Source organism: Odocoileus virginianus, unplaced genomic scaffold, assembly GCF_023699985.2.
Source record: "Odocoileus virginianus isolate 20LAN1187 ecotype Illinois unplaced genomic scaffold, Ovbor_1.2 Unplaced_Contig_32, whole genome shotgun sequence".
In the NCBI taxonomy this organism is placed as follows: domain Eukaryota; kingdom Metazoa; phylum Chordata; class Mammalia; order Artiodactyla; family Cervidae; genus Odocoileus; species Odocoileus virginianus.
In genome coordinates this window covers 256,260-274,753 of record NW_027224349.1, presented here as the reverse complement: position 1 = coordinate 274,753, position 18,494 = coordinate 256,260, and the positions used below count along the sequence as shown (strand labels likewise).

General features: G+C 42.6%; 1 long non-coding RNA gene across 1 annotated transcript; it reads right to left on the bottom strand.

Annotated features, from left to right (window-relative positions):
• Nucleotides 1–234: 234 nt before the first annotated feature.
• LOC139034169 (uncharacterized) lies at nucleotides 235–979 on the bottom strand. Its single transcript, XR_011486597.1, has 2 exons — nucleotides 598–979; nucleotides 235–280 (listed from the first exon to the last, which is right to left on the bottom strand). It is a non-coding gene; the product is annotated as an uncharacterized lncRNA (long non-coding RNA).
• Nucleotides 980–18,494: the final 17,515 nt, after the last annotated feature.

Below are 18,494 nucleotides of genomic sequence, written 5' to 3'. Positions count from 1 at the left end.
ATAGTAGTGATTCACCATACCTTTCTCTGTCTTATTTAAAACGTTAGTATTTTCTCTAACAAGGCTATAAAATAACTTCGCAAGAACCAGGCCCTGCACTTCATCAGATACACACCTCTCTTTTGACACTGGGGCCTCAATTTTGCTGCAGTATGGGCAACAAGTTTATACAAAGAAAACAAGATGAGTGAGTCCATTACCTGAATCTCCCAGGCTAGCCAGTTCCCGGTGCCGTTTCTTTCGTTTTTCCTTCTTTAAGGCGGCTCTGTGTTTTTTGTGGCTGGGAAACGAAACATACACCATCATTGGTCACACCTGAAATTTTGTCTGGAGGCCCCCTTTCCACTGCGTCAAGTGCAGGAAAGTCTCCCTAGTACTAGGTAATGAATCTTGGTTTTTGTATTTTGGTCACAAGACCGTCTCGCCTTTCTACCCTCAGTCATTAAGTCTTCATTCCCGCAGTTCTGATTCTCGCCTTCCTGAGCCCACGGACGCCAATAATAGTGCCAGGAAGGCGCCAGCTTGTTTGTCCCAGGCAGCGTGAGCTGTTTTTGTTTTTTTTTCCCCCTCGTAAATCACTTCTCCAGGTCAGCTTACCTATGAGTCTTCTGAAACATCTCTAGCGCCGCCACCTTACCCATGCCCCTCCGTCGGCACCACTAAGCCGAGAGGCGGGCCTAACGGCGGAAACGACCGCGCGCAAGCGCCGGCAAAAGCGGAAGTCTGAAGCCTTCTTCCCTCAGTTCACTTTCTGGAGAGCTATTGAACCTGGCTTTCCGGAAATTTACTATGCGGCTGTGTCCACACGCTGGAGTTAATTTGTCTCTACCAAGCACTTAACTGGTGATTTGTTCTGATGCTGTCGTGGGTCTCTTGTGGCCAACACGCGAAACTGATCAGTCGAGTGCCAGTTCACTTTTTACTACACAGTACTACTACTTCCAAGGGTGTATATTGTCACCGTGGTTATTTAACTTATATGCAGAGTACATCATGAGAAATGCCAGGACTGGATGAAGCACAAGCTGGAATCAAGATTGCAGGAAGAAATATCAATAACCTCAGATATGCAGATGATACCACCCTTATGGCAGAAAGTGAAGAGGAACTAAAGAGCCTCTTGATGAAAGTGAAAAAGTTGGCTTAAAGCTCAACATTCAAAAAACTAAGATCATGGCATCTGGTCCCATCACCTCATGGGAAATAGACGGGGAAACATTGGAAACAGTGTCATACCTTATTTTGGGGGGCTCCAAAATCACTGCAGATGGTGATTGCAGCCATGAAGTTAAAAGACGCTTACTCCCTGGAAGGAAAGTTATGACCAACCTAGATAGCATATTAAAAAGCAGAGACGTTACTTTGCCAACAAAGGTCTGTCTGGTCAAGGCTGTGGTTTTTCCAGTGGTCATGTATGGATGTGAGAGTTGGACTGTGAATAAAGCTGAGTGCTGAAGAATTGGTGCTTTTGAACTGTGTCTTCTCAAGAGAAGACTCTTGAGAGTTGCTTGGACTGCAAGGAGATCCAACCAGTCCATCCTAAAGCAGATCAGTCCTGGGTGTTCATTGGAAGGGCTGATGCTGAAGTTGAAACTCCAATACTTTGGTCACCTCATGCGAAGAGTTGACTCATTGGAAAAGACCTTGATACTGGGAGGGATTGGGGCAAGGGGAGAAGGGGATGACAGAGGATGAGGTGGCTGGATGGCATCACCAACTCGGTGGGCATGGGTTTGGGTAAACTCCAGGAGTTGGTGATGGACAGGGAGGCCTGGCATGCTGCAATTCATGGGGTTGCAAAGAGTTGGACACAACTGAGTGACTGAACTGAACTGAACTACTTCAGCCTCCACTGTTTCTTGAGCCTCAACCCCTTCTGCAGCTCCACCTATCAGTGCCTCATATAAAGCTTCAGATTCCATCCCCTTGGGTTCAACCGGTTAAAAAAGGAACCTATTTCTTTGGGCAGGAAATGCAAACTTGGCTTTGCGATTGTGTTTATGGCCTCAAAATGAAAAATATGTAAGTAATGTTAAAAGCTATTGATACATACAAAAATGTTTAGGTAATATGAGTGTCTCTGCCTGAGTAGAACAGTTTTTGGTCTGGGAAAATCAGAAAATTTTTTAAAAGAAATAAAGATTTTAAAAAAATTTTTAATAACTTTGACATATAATGTGTAAAATTAAGCCGTGCAACATCATACTAAATTACATATTCTGAAATGACTGCAGTTGTAGTAACAAATAGCACCTCTTTGCTTATGTAATTCATTCTAATTAAATTGTCTGTTAGGAACTTTGATGATTGCCAATACAAAATTGTTTATATTCATTAGACTGTAAATTAGATTTCTAGAACTTTTTTGTTACTTGTTGACAGTTACTACCTTTTAAAAAATCTCCTAGTTGAGTTTTGCTGGAAAATAAGTTACCCAGGTAGAGAAGTTTGACAGTTGTAGATCAGCATAAGCCAAGACACTGCCGGCTGAAATACATAGAATTTACCTTTCCCAGGTGACATAGAGTTACCTGCCAATGCAGGACGTTCAAGAGATGAGGGTTCCATCCCTGGGTTGGGACAATTTCCTGGAATAGGAAGTAACAACCCACTCCAATATTTTTGCCTGTGAAATCCCCTGGACAGAGGAGGCTGGTGGTGGACAGAGGTGGCATGGACCCCTAAGGAGTCAGATGGGCCTAAGCACACAGATTTTGGCTATTAGGTTTACAATGTTATTCCAGAACATGAGGTAATATAATATAGATGTAGGCTGCACTGGGTTTTAGAGGAGGAACTCTTAAGTAACAATAAGATGCTTTAATTATGTTCTGTAGGCAGTGAAATTGCTGGAAGATTTTTTTAAAAGATTTAGTGTTGTGGAAAACAGGGAAGCCTGGAGTGCTGCGGTTTATGGGGTCACAAAGCCACAAACAGGACTGAGAAACTGAACTACAAATAAGGTATAGCCAAGTTGAGGATATGACAAGTTTTGAGGGTATGGAAAGCTCTGGGGAGTCAAGGATCAAAGCTTAGTACTTCAGAGGATATGACGAACTATCCAATGGTGGCCTTTGATCTCCAGAATCTCTTATACTTGATGAGGGGTCTGGAATTCCAGTGGCTGCCCAAAGGTAAGCTTGTTAAGTTCTACCAATAAAGCTGTGACAGCTACTGCCTGGAGGCAGGAAGATGACCTGTGAGCCCCAGAATTTAGTATTGGAAAACATCCTGTAGCATAAGGAACGTTTCCTAACTTTTGTGCAAGTCCTGTTTTTCAGCTGCGTGTCTGCCTGTTCTGTTGTTCAGTTATGTCTGAGTCTTTGAGACCCTGTGGACTGTAACCTGCCAGGTTCCTCTGGCCATGGGATTTCCCAGGCAAGAATACTGGAGTGGATTGCCATTCCCTTCTCCAGGGTATCTTCCTGACCCAGGGATTGAACCCATGTCTCCTACATTGGCTGACAGATTTTTTTGCCACCGAGCCACCAAGGAAGCCCACTATCTGTTTCCATTGAGCTAAACTGTTTCAAGTGAAGGGCACATGTACTCTTATTGTCCCTTTACCATTTGGCACTTCCCTAACAGGGCACATTTTTCCTGATCCTAGGTAATAGGAAGTTCCACTATGAGGTACTTGTACCCTCTGCCTTTTCTTGCATATCAGAGGGTACAAGTGGACACAGGGAGGTCGAGTTTGGAATCAGTGAGAGGGATCCATTTTCAGGCCATTTTCTTTATCCCACCACCAAGTTATATAACAGCCAGACCATGTTACAATATAATTTAACTTATTTCTTTTTCAGGACACCTATTTTTTTCAAATTTCCTGTCTTTAAATATATACTTAAGAGGATTTTTGTTTTTCTGTTTTTTTTCTGGCTTAAAAGAGGAGTCTCCCATATTGACCAACCTGCAAGTGAGAATAAAATAGTTCTCCCAGAAGTGGTTTTTGACATTCCAGAGATGTTTGTTAGGAGACTTTAACATGAAGGGGTCCAAGGCATCCTCCAAATTTCCTTTGATCATAATGGGGTTGAAGCATCCTCTACTCTCCTGTTGATTTTTAACCAGACATCTCTGGTTGAAATTAATTCTTTAAACAAAGGACTCCTTCATGTGGTGCTGTTACTGTTGTGAAATCTGGAGTCACAAAACACACCTCGGAGGACACTGAAGACAATGGGGGTGGTTAGTACAATAGTGTATGGCCCTTTCCAGGTGGGGGATAATGTCTGCCGTTTCCAATCCTTTACCCATACTAAATCTCCTGGTGAGTACGGCTTTATCAGTTCAGTTCAGTTCAGTCACTCAGTGGCATCCAAGTCTTGGCGACCCCAAGAATCGCAGCACTCCAGGCCTTCCTGTCCATCACAAACTCCTGGAGTTTACTCAACTTGTGTCCATCGAGTCAGTGATGCCATCCAGCCATTTCATCCTCTGTAGTCCCCTTCTCCTCCTGCCTTCAATCCCTCCCAGCATCACAGTCTTTTCTAATGAGTCAACTCTTCGCATGAGGTGGCCAAAGTATTGGAGTTTCAGTTTCAACTTCCAATGAACACCCAGGACTGATCTCCTTTAGGATGGACTGGTTGGATGTCCTTGCAGTCCAAGGGACTCTCAAGAGTCTTCTCCAACACCACAGTTCAAAAGCATCAATTTTTCGGCACTCAGCTTTCTTCACAATCCAACTCTCACATCCATACATGACCACTGGAAAAACCATAGCCTTGACCAGACAGACCTTTGTTGTCAAAGTAACGTCTCTGCTTTTTAATATGCTATTTAGGTTGGTCATAACCTTCCTTCCAGGGAATAAGCGTCTTTTAATTTCATGGCTGCAGTCACCATCTGCGGTGATTCTGGAGCCCCCAAAAATAAAGTCTGACACTGTTTCCAGTGTTTCCCCATCTATTTCCCATGAAGTGATGGGACCAGATGCCATGGGACCAGATCTTAGTTTTCTGAATGCTGAGCTTTAAGCCAACTTTTTCACTCTCCTCTTTCACTTTGATCAAGAGGCTTTTTAGTTCCTCTTCACTTTCTGCTATAAGGGTTGTGTCATCTGCATATCTGAGGTTATTGATATTTCTCCTAGCAATCTTGATTCCAGCTTGTGCTTCTTCCAGCAGTATCTAAAGAAATGGGAATTCTTGAACATAACAGGTGATATCATGTATTACCTTCCCCATCTGTTACAGCTGCTGCAACACTTCCATCCCTTCCATCCCTACTCTTTGTAATAAATTTACCTTTACTTCCTGAATAAGTGGGGGAGGGCTCCACAACATTATCTCATAGGGAGGGAGAATACCCATGCGACTGGTGATGGGGTGGGTAGCGGGTGAGAGGTGATCATTCTGATACTCATTAACACTAAAACAGCATGTCTATCCAGGGGGTGTCAGTTTCTTGCACCAATTTTGCCAAAGTCACCTTAATGGTCTGGTTCATTTTCTCAACCATTCCTGAATTTTGTGGCCTATACACTAGATGTAGTTTCCGTTTAATATTTACTGCTTTGCAAACCAATTGGAGTAACTCAGCCACAAATGTGGGCCCATTATCTGATGCTACACTCAGAGGGAACCCAAACATAGGAACAATCTCTCTCAGCAAGAACTGGGCCACTTCCTTCACTTTTTCAGTCTTCATGGGGTAAGCTTCTACTTATCCTATAAAAGTACATTCCATCACCAGCAAAAACTTGTATCCTTGGCATGGCTTTACTTCACTGAAGTCCACTTCTAGATGTTCAAATGGAGCAGCCCCCTTAAATTGTATTACAGGAGGTGCTGTCTCCTTTGGGGCTTGGTTATTCTTAGTACAGGTTACACATTGGTGGCTTTCATCTGCACACAAGGCTGTTAGACCTGGTGTGACAAAATAGTGGGCAAAAATCTCACAAGTCTTTGTTTTCCTTAAATGGGTGGATTGATGGAAATATGTAACCAGTTGAAATGCCAAGTTAGAGAGGACAGATTCTCCCATCTGAGAGTTTGCATCATCCATCCTCCCACAGTGTTTCTTTCTTTTTTTTTCCCAACAGTGTTTCTTGCTCAGTTCATGCCCAGGTGATTTCTTCCTTGTCATAGACTGGGGCCACTTGGCCGGTTGGTAGGCTAAACACCATAGGTGTTACAGTAAGTTTGGTTGCTGTATTGTGTTGGGTGGCTGATTGGTCAGCCAGACAGTTCCCTTTTGCCTGAACTGTGTCCACCCTCTTGTGGCCTCTACAGTGCATTACTGCCACTGCAGCAGGTTCCCACACTGCTTCCAACAGCAGCAGAATTTCCTCTTCTTTTATTTCTTTGCCAGATGTAGTTAATAACCCCCTTACTTTATATATGGCTCCATGCAAGGTAGCAAAGTCATACCGTTAATCAGTATATTTACCCTCTTACCTTCAGCCAATTTTAGGGCTTGTATAAATGCACAGATCTGTGCTTGTTGATCTACCCAATATGTCGGGAGCCATCCTGCCTTGACATACAGATACAGGTATCTGTTGTGGTTACCCCATATCCAGTTTTTTCTGTTTCAAGTAGCTGGTCCCATCTGTGTAGTAAGTGTCATCTGGTTGACTTAAAGAGACATCTCTAAGGTCCAGATGGCTACAGTAGACTGCCTCTAGCATCTCCTCACAATCATGGCTGGGAGGGCCTTGCCTCACCTGCAAATAAGTTGCTGGGAGCCTGACAGGATTCCACCTCTATTCGGGGATTTTCACATAAAAGTCTTTGATAATGTAACATCTGAGAAGTGGAAAGCCATTTTGCCCCAGACCCTGTTAGGAGAGACACGATGGCATATAGTACTTTTACTGTAATAGTCTGTCCTGTAGTCACTTTGACAGCCTCTCTTGTTAAAATGGTGACAGCTGCCACTGCTCTCAGTCATGGACACCATCCAGAGGCTACAAGATCCAGCCTCTTGGGTAATGTGCACAGGTCACTTCCATGAGCCTATTCTTTGTGCCAGCACCCCAAGTGCTACTTCCTCTTTCTCATGGATGTACAGAGGGAAAGGTTTGGTCAAATCAGGGAGACCTAATGCAGGGGCCTCTGTCATGGCTCTCTTTAATTGTTCAAAAGCATGATTCTGTTCTGGTCTCCAACTTAGAGAGTCATTACAGGTCCCATAGTGGTGGCATATAAGGATTTAGCTATTTGTGACAAGCCAGATATCCAAATCTGACAGGAACCCATGGCTCCCCCAAATTTTCTCACTTCCCTTTTGGTAGTAGGCTGGCTTATCCGATTGATTACTTGTTTTTGTTCTAAGCCTAGAGCATGCCTCCCCTCCTTTGTAACAAATCCTAACTACTTTACCTCAGTCTGGCAGATTTGGACCTTTTTTCTTGACACCTTATATCTGGCCTATTCTAACAGGCCCAGGAAAGTCTTAGTTCCTTCCCAGCTCTGAGTATGAGACTGCCGTGTGGAGTAGGTCATCCACATTTTGCGGAGTAGGTCATCCACATTTTGCAGAATTTGACACTTGGTATCATCCAATGGGAAGGAGAGGAGGTCTGTTGCTAGAGCTTCCTCAAATATAGTTGGGAAATTTTTAAGTCCTTGTGGTAGTTGATTCCACATCATCTGGGTCTTTCAACCCATTTCAAGGTCCTCCCATTCTAAAAGAAAAATACTTCAATTACTCAATTGGAGCCACTCTTATACAAAAGAAAGCATCTTTCAAGTCCAAACAAGTGAAATACCGGGCATTAGGAGGTATTACGTTTAGTAAGGTATTGGGATTAGGGACAGGTGGGTGTAAGGTCACCATCACCTCATTTGCTAACCTTGGGCCTGAACTGGCTGATAATCTTTTTGCTCATCCTTCTTTTGCAGCTTCCCTAGTGGCTCAGATGGTAAAGTATCTGCCTGCAATGCAGGAGACCCGGGTTCGATCCCTGGGTCAGGAAGATCCCCTGGAGAAGGAAATGGCAACCTGCTCCAGTACTCATTATTCTTTACTGGGAGGGTAAGGGTGTTCTGTGGAGAGAGGCATTCCACCAGTATGCCTGCCTCCTTCAGAGTATCAATGTGAAGCTTGATTCCCTCCCTGGCAGCCAGAAGTATAGGATTTTTTTTTTTTCTTATGGGCTTGGCCTGTGTCTTTAACTCTGCTACCACCAGAGGGTGGTTTTTCGCAAGTCCAGGGGGTTATTTTCACACCATACTTCAGGAAACAGCTTTGTTAGGACTTGTTTGTGACTGATAGAGTTTCCATTCATCTTCCCTCAGTATTGTCACAGACAGAAGGGAAGTTTCTGTTTCCACCTGTAATTTTGGCTCTTTTTGTGAAAAGGATATTTGAGCTTCCAGTTTAGTCAATAAGTCTCTTCCCAATAATGGGACTGGACATTCACGAACATATAAGAATTCATGCACAACTTGGTCCCTCCTATCTGGCATAACCTGGACTATAGATAACCTGCTGTATCTTCCCTCTAGTTGCCCCAACAACTGTGATAGATTTGTGATAGTGATAGTCAAGGGGGCCACTTGAGTTGTTACCACCAAAAACTCAGCTCCTGTGCCCACCATAAAGTCTATAGAACAGTCCCCCACTTCTAATGTCCCATAGGCTCCTATGGACCTTGTTCACTGGAACCTCAGCTACCCTATTCAGAGTCCATGCCAGCCATCCCAATCAGGGAGTCTGCCGGCTCAGAGGCCATTGACTTAATCTTGTTCAAGGGGCAATCATTTTTCCAGTGCCCAAACCCATGACATCTGGCACACTGGTGTTGCTGGAGGGACGTTCAGGGGCCTAGTGTCCAAGGGTTTCGCTGGGGTGGAGCAGCTGGCTGTTTATTGGGATCTGGAAAGCCCAACACAGCGGCCAGGAGAATCTTTTGATGAGACTTTTTGTCATTTTCCTGTTGTTTTTTCTCGGCCTCCTTTGTAGCCTCCTGGTCCCAGTTGACAAAAACCTGGTCAGCAATTTCTATCAGCTGGGTGCTGGTAAGAGCTGAGAATCGCTCCTTTTTTTTTTTTTTTTTTTTTTTTAAGTTTTCTCCTAATGTTGGGATATGACTGGACCACAAAGGCAACATTTATAAGTCTTTGGTTCTCAGGGATCAAAGTGGGTGTACTGTCAGAAGGCCTCTCACACTCTCTCATAGAGAGCTCAGTTAGAGTCTCATCTGTTTTTTTGGATCATGGTGTTAGTCTTATGTTAGTGGGCTTGCAAGCCCCACTTTTGAGGCCTTGTATAATAGCCCTCTTATATTTTTCCAAGGACCGCTTACCTTGGTCAGTGTTGAAGTCCCAATCTGGTCTTCTATCAAAAGTGGCTTCATGGGCCCAAGTTTCAGGATCCACTTGGCCCTCTGGTGCATTTTCCCAGCACCATTTTCGTGTCTCTTTAAGGACCTCGGTCTCGCTTATGTATTGAAAAGGGTGAGGAGAAGTTGACCTATATCATTCCACACCAGCCCATGGGTCCTAAAAATAGTCTCCATTAGGTGAATCATGCCCTGCAGTTTCTCAGAATAGTGAGTGTGCCTTTGCCAGTTTAAGATATCTGTGGCAGAGAATGGCTGATAGTAAAGAGAAGTGGGGCCAGGATGGATGTGCCCATCTGGCACCATCTGTGGTGCTGCCTGGACCTCACTGAGAGGCATTTGCAAAACCCCTTTTTCCTGTGGCTTCTTTGTGGACCTCAGTTGTTTCCAAACACTTGGTTCCCGGCTTTTTTCTCCTTCTAGAGTAGGGAGGGGAGGATATAATGCCAGCACAGTCACTCCTATTGTCCCTGGTGGTACAGTAACAGGGAGGGGAGCCTCCTCCACTGAGGGAGGTGGGAGAGGAAAATCTTCTTCTCCTATTCCCTCTCCCTATTCTGAGGGCCTCCGCCGTGTTCTCCAATGTGGGGGAGGAAGCAGGAGTTCTTCTTCTGGATCACGATGCACTTTCTTTGGCTTTTACTGCTGGGGCTCTGCCTGAACCAGCAGAATCTTGCTTTCCCATCTTCTAAGATAACATACCCATTTCCAAGGGGGTGAATTTTGCACAATCAATAGCTATGAGTCGATGTACAGTAAATGATCTTGGTGGTCGGGCTGCCTGGTTACCTCAGAGTACACAGTCCAAATTTTGTTCAGTTCTAGGGTTCCCTCTGAGGGCCATCCTACCCCAAAGGATGGCCAGTCTATCTCACAAAAGGTTTTAAGCTTGTTTGGGGTTAACTTTATGCCATAGTCTCCTCCAAAGCCCTTTCTGAAGTTTTTAATCACACATTCAAAAATGGTCAGCTTGGATTTTCCACCACCCATCCTGCTTTTACTTTCCTTTTATCACTTATGGCAAGTCCAACTTCTATTTTGTCGCTCCTTTGCCAGGGTCTTATATCCCAGCCACCACCGATGTCTCCCCTCAAAGGAGCAAGACAACTGCCACTTTACCTCAGGCATGCTGCTGCTGCTGCTGCTAAGTCCCTTCAGTCGTGTCTGACTCTGTGCAACCCATAGATGGCAGCCCACTAGGCGCCACCGTCCCTGGGATTCTCCAGGAGAGAACACTCGAGTGGGTTGCCATTTCCTTCTCCAATATATGAAAGTAGAAAGTGAAGTTGCTCAACTGTGTCTATCTCTCAGCGACCCCATAGACTGCAGCCTACCAGGCTTCTCCATCCATGGGATTTTCCAGACGAGAGTACTGGACTGGGTTGCCATTGCCTTCTCCTTGAGTTTGTGCTAATTTTTTAATTATTTTTTTCTTTTTTTCCTCTCTGCTTTATTTCCACCATTCCATCTTCCACCTCACTTATCCTCTCTTCAGCCTCAGTTATTCTACTGTTGGTTCCCTCCAGAGTGTTTTTAATCTCAGTTATTACATTATTCATTATTAATTGATTCTTCTTTATTTCTTCTAGGTCCTTGTTAAACACTTCTTGCATCTTTTCAATTCTCGTTGCTAGTCTATATTTCTGTAAATCCATTTTGTTTTCAAGATTTTGGATCATCTTCACTATCACTATTCTGAATTCTTTTTCACATAGCCTCCCTATCTTCTCTTTTGTTTGGTTTGGTTATTTATCATGTTCCTTTACCTGCTGAATATTTCTATGCCCTTTCATTTTGTTTAGTTTGCTGTGTTTGGGGTGCCCTTTCTGCATGCTGGAAGTTTGTGGTTCCTCTTTAGTGTGGAGCCTGCTCCCTATAGGTGGGGTTGGCCTAGTGGCTTGTTAAGCTTTCTTGTTGCGGGAGCATGCATCTCTGTTCCAGTGGGTGGAGCTGAATCTTTTCTCTGGAGTTCAGTGAAGTGTCCACTAATGAGTTTTGGGGTGTCTATGGGTTTGGCATTTCTTTGAACAGCCTGTCTTTTAATGTATTCTTGCTTTGTTGAAGAATTAGCATGGTATGTCTTGCAGTGGAACCTGTTGGCTCCTGGGGTGGAGCTTGATTTCAGTGTACATTTGGAGGCTTTGGGTTGAGATCTTGTCTATTAATATTCCCTGGAATCAGGAGTTCTCTGAAGTTCTCAAGTTTTGCAGTCAAGCCTCCTGCCTCTGGTTTTCAGTCCTTCTTTTACAGGCTTGTTCATCCTTACAGCACAGATGATAAAACATCTAGGTTAATGGTGAAACAATTCTCCACAGAAAGGGACCATGAAAGATTCACAGAGATACAAAGAGAAGAGAACAGGCAGGAGGGAGATAGAGGTGGCCAGGAGGAGAAAAGGGGGTGTCAAAAGTAGAAACAGCAATCTAGCCAGTAATGAGTTCACTTGGTGCTCTCCACAATCCAGAACACCCAGAGTAATTCACAAAGTTACATAGAGAATAGAAGAGGGAGGAAGGAGATAGGTGTAACCTAGTGGAGAAAAGGGAGAGTCAAAAAGGGAGTTAGTAATCAAGCCAGGAGTCACATCCCTAAGTGAAAATGGGTACTGAAGATTAGATTCTTAAAGGTACAAAACTGAAATCAAATATCAAAAAAAAAAGATTAAAAATCTAGAATAGTGGTTAGACTGTAAAAAATACAATATAAAAAACAAATAACAAAATCAATCTCAAAAATTCTTTAAAATGTACAAAATTTGCTTAAAAATAGGGTCTTTTTTTGCAAGGTAAAGGTAGGTTATGAAAATAAAAATTAAAGAAGTAATAAAGAACTTAATTTTTTAAGAGAATTAAAAAGTGATAGTAGTAAAAATTTATCTAGGAATTTCTCTGGAGTTATTGTGGGCAGTGGAGGGTCAGTTCAGTTTCAGATAGTTCCCTGTTCCAGATTGTACTTGTTCTGAAGGTCTATAGGTCCCCTGCAATGCACAGTCATTGTTAACCACTGAGTTTAAATCTGTTGCACCTGTCACTTTCAGAAAGGTTCCTTCTTTATTTTGCCTTCTGTTTGCAAGTCTCTTCAGTGTCTAATTTCTGCCCTGACACAAGGGGGCAAAGGTGACCACTTATTTAGGCTCACTTGTCCTGTTGCTTTGTGGGGAGGCAGGGACATTGCAATTATCGCAGGTGTGTGTGGGGAGTGTGTGCAGTGTATGAACCACCCTGGGTTTGCCACAGCCCAAGGCGGGTCTACACTGGGTCTACACTGCTTCCTGGGCACTGCTCAGACTCCAGGGTGCTCTGCAGGGGCAACTGTCCCAAATGGGCCAGACTTTCTTGCACTTTCCAGGTGTAGGCCGCTGTGGTTCTCAGTTACTCTGCAAGGGCACAGACCCAGTTGGGAATTTGTTTTGTAACCTTCCAAGATCCAAGCAGCTCAGGCAACCAGGTGCTTAGCAAGTTCACTGTCCCTGGTGGGTTGTGCATCTTAATAATTTCACCTGTCCTGGCTGCCTGATTTCCTGGGTGTGCCATGAGAACACTGTCTCAGGTGTACCATGTGTCTCCTCTGGGCAGCTGATCTTGGGCTGCTACTGTCCTGGTGGATGTCAACCACCCAGGATCCCAGGAAGACATGGTTGGCAACTGGGAACTTGCTCACAGTCTGGTGGAAGATGCCATCTCTGCATCTGAGATTGCAGCAGCCCCTTGCCTTCCTGCTCTGGCTTTCACATGCCTGCCTCTCTGCCTCTCAGAGTGGAGGGACCATTATGCAGCTACTTGCTCTCCTTTGGTATTTTCTCAATACTTTGTTCTCTGAACACTCCAGGCTGTGGGTTAGAGCCTTTCCAGGGAAAGTTTTTTTTTTGTCTCTCTGGAAATCCCACAGTTTAGGTTGCTATCTCATGTTTGCTCCCTCAGATTGTCCTCAGGACATTCAGGCCTGATCTGATTCAGGCCCAGTGATGCAGCCCGCACCTCCCTGCCCTGCTCCTGCTTGCTGGTGGCGGACACGAACATCTGGGCTACTGGTGCTGGTTAAGGACTAGTCTGTGGGTTTGTTTGTTTTTTCCCCTCCCAATTATGTTGCCTCTGAGATTCCAAAACTCCCCACAGACCTGCCTGTGAGAGGGTTTCCTACTGTGTGGAAACTTCTCCTTCACAACTCTCTCCCCAGGGCAGGTCTCCAACCCTAAATCTTTTGTCTCTCTTTCTGTCTTTTATATTTTGTCCTACCTCCTTTCAAAAAGAATGGGCTGCCTTTCTGGGTGCCTGGTGACATCTGCCAGCATTCAGAGTTGCTTTGTGGAACTTGCTCATCATTCAAATGATCTTTTGATGATTTTGGGGGGGAGAAAATGTACTCCCAGTCTTATTCCTCCGCCATCTTGGGACCATTCTCAAGAACTTCTAGAAGTGGATTTTAAGTGTCACCCCCCTCACAGTATTTTTTCCTCTGCAAAAAAACTCCAGTGTACAAGTACTCTAGACAGAAGTGGGAATAGAAAGCAATATGAATCTGTGTCCCTACCTAGGCAATAATTATATTGGCTAAATCCCTCTGATGTAACTATTTTAGAACTCTGGATCCTGTTTAAGGAATACAGTTGGCAGGGGAAAGCTTGAATAATTAATTTTGTTCAATTTCAGCTGTTATCGCAGTAGAAACTGCCCATTTTCCAAGCCTAGCCTCATGGCAATAGTTCTACATCAGTTCCTGGAGCAGCTTGCATAACAGTTTAGGAAACCAGAATATGCAAAAATAATCTTGTCTGTATCAAGAATTTGTGCTCTACTTATGAATTACAAATGCACTTTCTTTCATTGTTCTAACTCCCTTTCACCCTGGCTCATCATTTTCAATTCCTTTGCTTCAACTTTCTCTTTTCCCTTTTTGGAAGCTAGCACTGAAGTAGAGGATATTCAAAACCAAAACATATATGAGGGAAATTAGAAAGTAATTGATCCTGCCCAGGGAAAGATACAGGATCAGGAAAGTCATGAAAGTATCTTAACTTTACACTCTGACCTTTCCTTAGCACTGATATCCTATAAGGGATATGGATGGAGATGTTTAAGGAGTAGTTTTGGGTACTACTGATGTTAAATTGGTGGAAATTCTAATTATAGTAACATAGTTTTCATATGTTAAATGTATTCTTTTTGGTTACCACAATGCAATTAACACTATACCCAAAAAGAGTTATAATGTTCCATTACAAAAATTAACTGAACACAATAGAAGACAGTAATATAATAAGAGACAAAACTACCTATAAGGTTTACATATAGAAAAAATACAAAATGAATGAAGTCACTCCTTAGCAGTTTTACTTGAAATATAAATGAATTAAACTCTACAGTTAAAAGGCTGAGTCTGAAAAAATGGGTAAAACAATATGATCAACTAAATGTGGTCTACAGAAGACTCATTTTAAATCCAAAGATAGAATGAAAGTGAAGGAGGAGGGGAGGTAATATTCCATGCAAACAGTAACCAAAAAACCATGGAAAGAGCAAGAGTGGCTACATGAACATTATGCAAAGTAATCTTTAAATTTGAACAGTTTAAAAGAGATGAAAATGGTATTATTATATACTGATGAAAGATTCAAGACACCGAGAAGATAAAACAATTATATACATTACTTAGAAATACCAACAATAGATAATCATGTATGAAATAAAACTAGACAAACCTGAAAGGAGAAACAGACATTTCTACAACCCAAAACAGATAGTAAGGAAACAGAAGAATAAAATAACAATAATTCAACTGAGCTACAAGAGATATGAAAGACATTTTACCCAACAAGAGAATAAACAGTCTTCTCAAGTGCTCATGGACATATTCCAGGGTGGATCATATATAGACCACAAATTAAGCATTAATGGAAAGATACATTATCATACATATCCAACTCCAACAAAATGAATTTAGATACCAATAATGAATGGAAAATTAAGAAATTTAGCACAATTAATTTAATGCAATAACAACACAGTTGTTTTTTTTTTTTTTTTAACAACACGGTTTTTAACAACAAAATGATCAAGGAAGAAATCACAAGGAAAATTTAGACAAAAATGAAAACATACTAAAACTTATCAGATGCAGTGACAGGGAAGAAATTAAAAACTTCAAATTCTTATGCAAACAAGTATTTGTCTCAAATTGACAACCTAACTTTATAACCTAAGGAATTAGAAAAAAAAAAGAATAAACTAAACTCAAAACTAGCAGAAGGAAGGAAGTCATAAGGACTAATGATCATATAATAGAACTATAAGATGGAAAAAATAATAGAAGAATCAATGTACTAAAAGCTCGTTCTTTGAAAACATTAACACAATTGACAAACTTTTAGGTAAATGAACTAAAAGGACAGAGGGACTCTTGCTAGGACAAATTCCTAGAAACACAAGATTAACCAGGGTTAAACCAAAAGAAAAAGAATTCTTGAACATACTTATAATCAATAAGGAGATTGAATTTGTAATAAAGATCTCTTAAAAAAGAAAATCCCTTAGTGAATCAGCAAGATGGTGGAGGAGTAGGTGGATTGGAGAACTTCTGTTTCCACAGATGTATCAGGAATACCCCTTCAGACACAGAAGATCTTGCAGAACAGCAGCTGAGAGCAGGCAGAAGTCCATGACTGCCAGAAAGGAATATATTGATCCACACAAAACTTAGAAGAATGAAAGAAGGAAGGGAAAAGGAGGACAGTGAGTAGAACTGGACCTACACCCCAGGGGTATAGGAACTGAAGCAAGTGTGAGATCTCCACATAGGAGCAATAATTTGAGACAGAGGGGAGGCATTTGAGGCTGTTGAGGGAGTCAAGCAGCTAATCTATGAGTCTGGAGTGATAATCACACGGACAATCCATGCCACAGCCCTGCATGCACCAGTGAGGGACACTAGTCCCTGGGAATCTGCAACAGCTGGGAACTGGACCATAGGGATTGGAGAACAATCACACGGTAAGGTCTGCTGTTGACTGTGGGGAAATGGCCTGCAGGGATATGAGATCACAGTGGGAAATGCCTCTGGAGGACAGACGAACAGCCATGGAGGCAGGGCAACACTGCTGAGTCATGTGCAAGGGTGGAACCTTCACTGTAACTTCTTTCTCTTTCCAACAATAGAGAAGGACCCCAGCCAGAGGGGCCTTTGACCACCTGCTGTGCTGAGCAATAGAGATGGAAAACCAGGGAGGCTGTTTCAGTAAAAAGAACCCTTTTCGAACTAATCTTCTGTGCCTGTGGTCACTGGCTCTGCTGCATTCCTGACACCACTGAGGTCCCCACCCACACCTGGCCCTCACTGGGGCAGACCCAAGTCCTCCAGGACAGCCTCAGGAGCAAACCCCAGTGGACAAACCACATGCAGAGGTGGAGATAAAACCACAGTTGAACTCTAAGGGCAAGGTGATTAATGAAGAGGATCAAAAACCTTTCCACCAGCTGCACAAGCTGCCCATTAAATTCACATGATCAACTACACAGATGCTGTCTCTATGGAATACATAAAAGAACAAATGAGAGTTCCCACAGAGGAAAACACATTGCTCTGGCAGTTTTAAGAACACAGAGGAATAGGGTCAGATTAGAGTGTGACAGTCCCAATAGCAGGTCCAGAGACCCATCCTCCCCAGCAGTGGAGAGCTTCTTGGAGAGATGGAGCTGTGCTCTGGCTCATGGTGGGGACTAGGACACTGACAGCTGGGATCCTAGTAAGACATTTATTATTATTACTATGTATTAATTTGTTCTGTTGTTGGTTCTGGAGTGTTTTCCTTTTTTCTTTCCTTTATCCCCCCTCTGTTGTCATGGTTGTTGCTTTTATTATTAGCATTATTTCTATTTTGGCTGCTGGGAATTTTTTTTAAAATCCTACTTTTTCTATGTTTCTACTTTTACTTTAGCTTTCTATTGTTCTAGTTTGTTGTTGTTGTTCTGTTTCTTGGTTTGGTTCACAACAATCACACAGCTGTGTCTGATTTCTTACGACCCCCATGGATTGTAGCATGTCAGGATCCCCTGTCCTTCACCATCTCCCAGAGTTTACTCAAACTCATGTATATTAAGTTGGTGATGCCATTTAACCATGTCATCTCTGCCATCCCCTTCTCCTCCTGACTTCAATCTTTTCCAACATCAGAGTCTTTTCCAATGAGTCAGTTCTTTGCATCAGGTGGCCAGAGTACTGGAGCTTAAACTTCAGCATCAGTCCTTCCAGTGAATATTCAGGACTGACTTTGTACTGGTTGTATCTCCTTGCAGTCAAAAGGACTCTCAAGAGTCTTCTTCAGCACCACAGTTCAAAAGCATCAGTTCTTCTGTTTTTATCGTTTGTCCTTAGTATTCACAGATTTTTTCAGTATATACTTCTATTTAATTTTGCCTATTTTCACCATTTTTTTGCTCCTCTTCTCTTTGCCTTATTCCTAAATTTTCTTTATTTCTCACAAAGCTAGTGTAGATGATGGAATTCCAGCTGAGTTGTTTCACGTCCTAAATGATGAGGCTGTTAAAAGTACTGCACTCAATATGCCAGCACTTTGAAAACTCACCAGTAGCCACAGGACAGGAAAAGATGTTTTCATTCCAATCCCAAAGAAGGGAAACATTAAAGAATGTTCAGACTACCATATAATTGTACTCACTTCACATGCTAGTTAGGTAATACTAAAAAATCCTTCAAGTTAGGCTTCAGCAGTATATGAACTGAGAAATTCTAGATACAAAATCTGGATTTAGAAACAGCAGAGGATCTATTGATCAAATTGCCAACTTCTATTGGACCACAGAAAAAGCAAAGGAATTACAAAAACACATCTACTTCTGCTTTACTGACTACACTAGTGCCTTTGATTGTCTGGATCATAACAAATGGTGGGAAATTGTTAAAGAGATGAGAATAACAAACCACCTTACCTGTCCTCTGAGAAGCATGAATGCAGGTCAAGAAGCTGTAGTTAGAACTGGGCATGGAACATGGACTGGTTCAAAATTAGGAAATGAATACATCAAGTCTGTATATTTTCACCAGGCTTATTTAACATACATGCAGAGTACATCATGCAAAATGTCTGGATGGAGGTATCACAAGCTGGAATATGGATTGTTGGGAGAAATAAACAGCCTCAGATATGCAGATGATGTCACTCTAATAGTTGAAAGCAAAAAGGAAC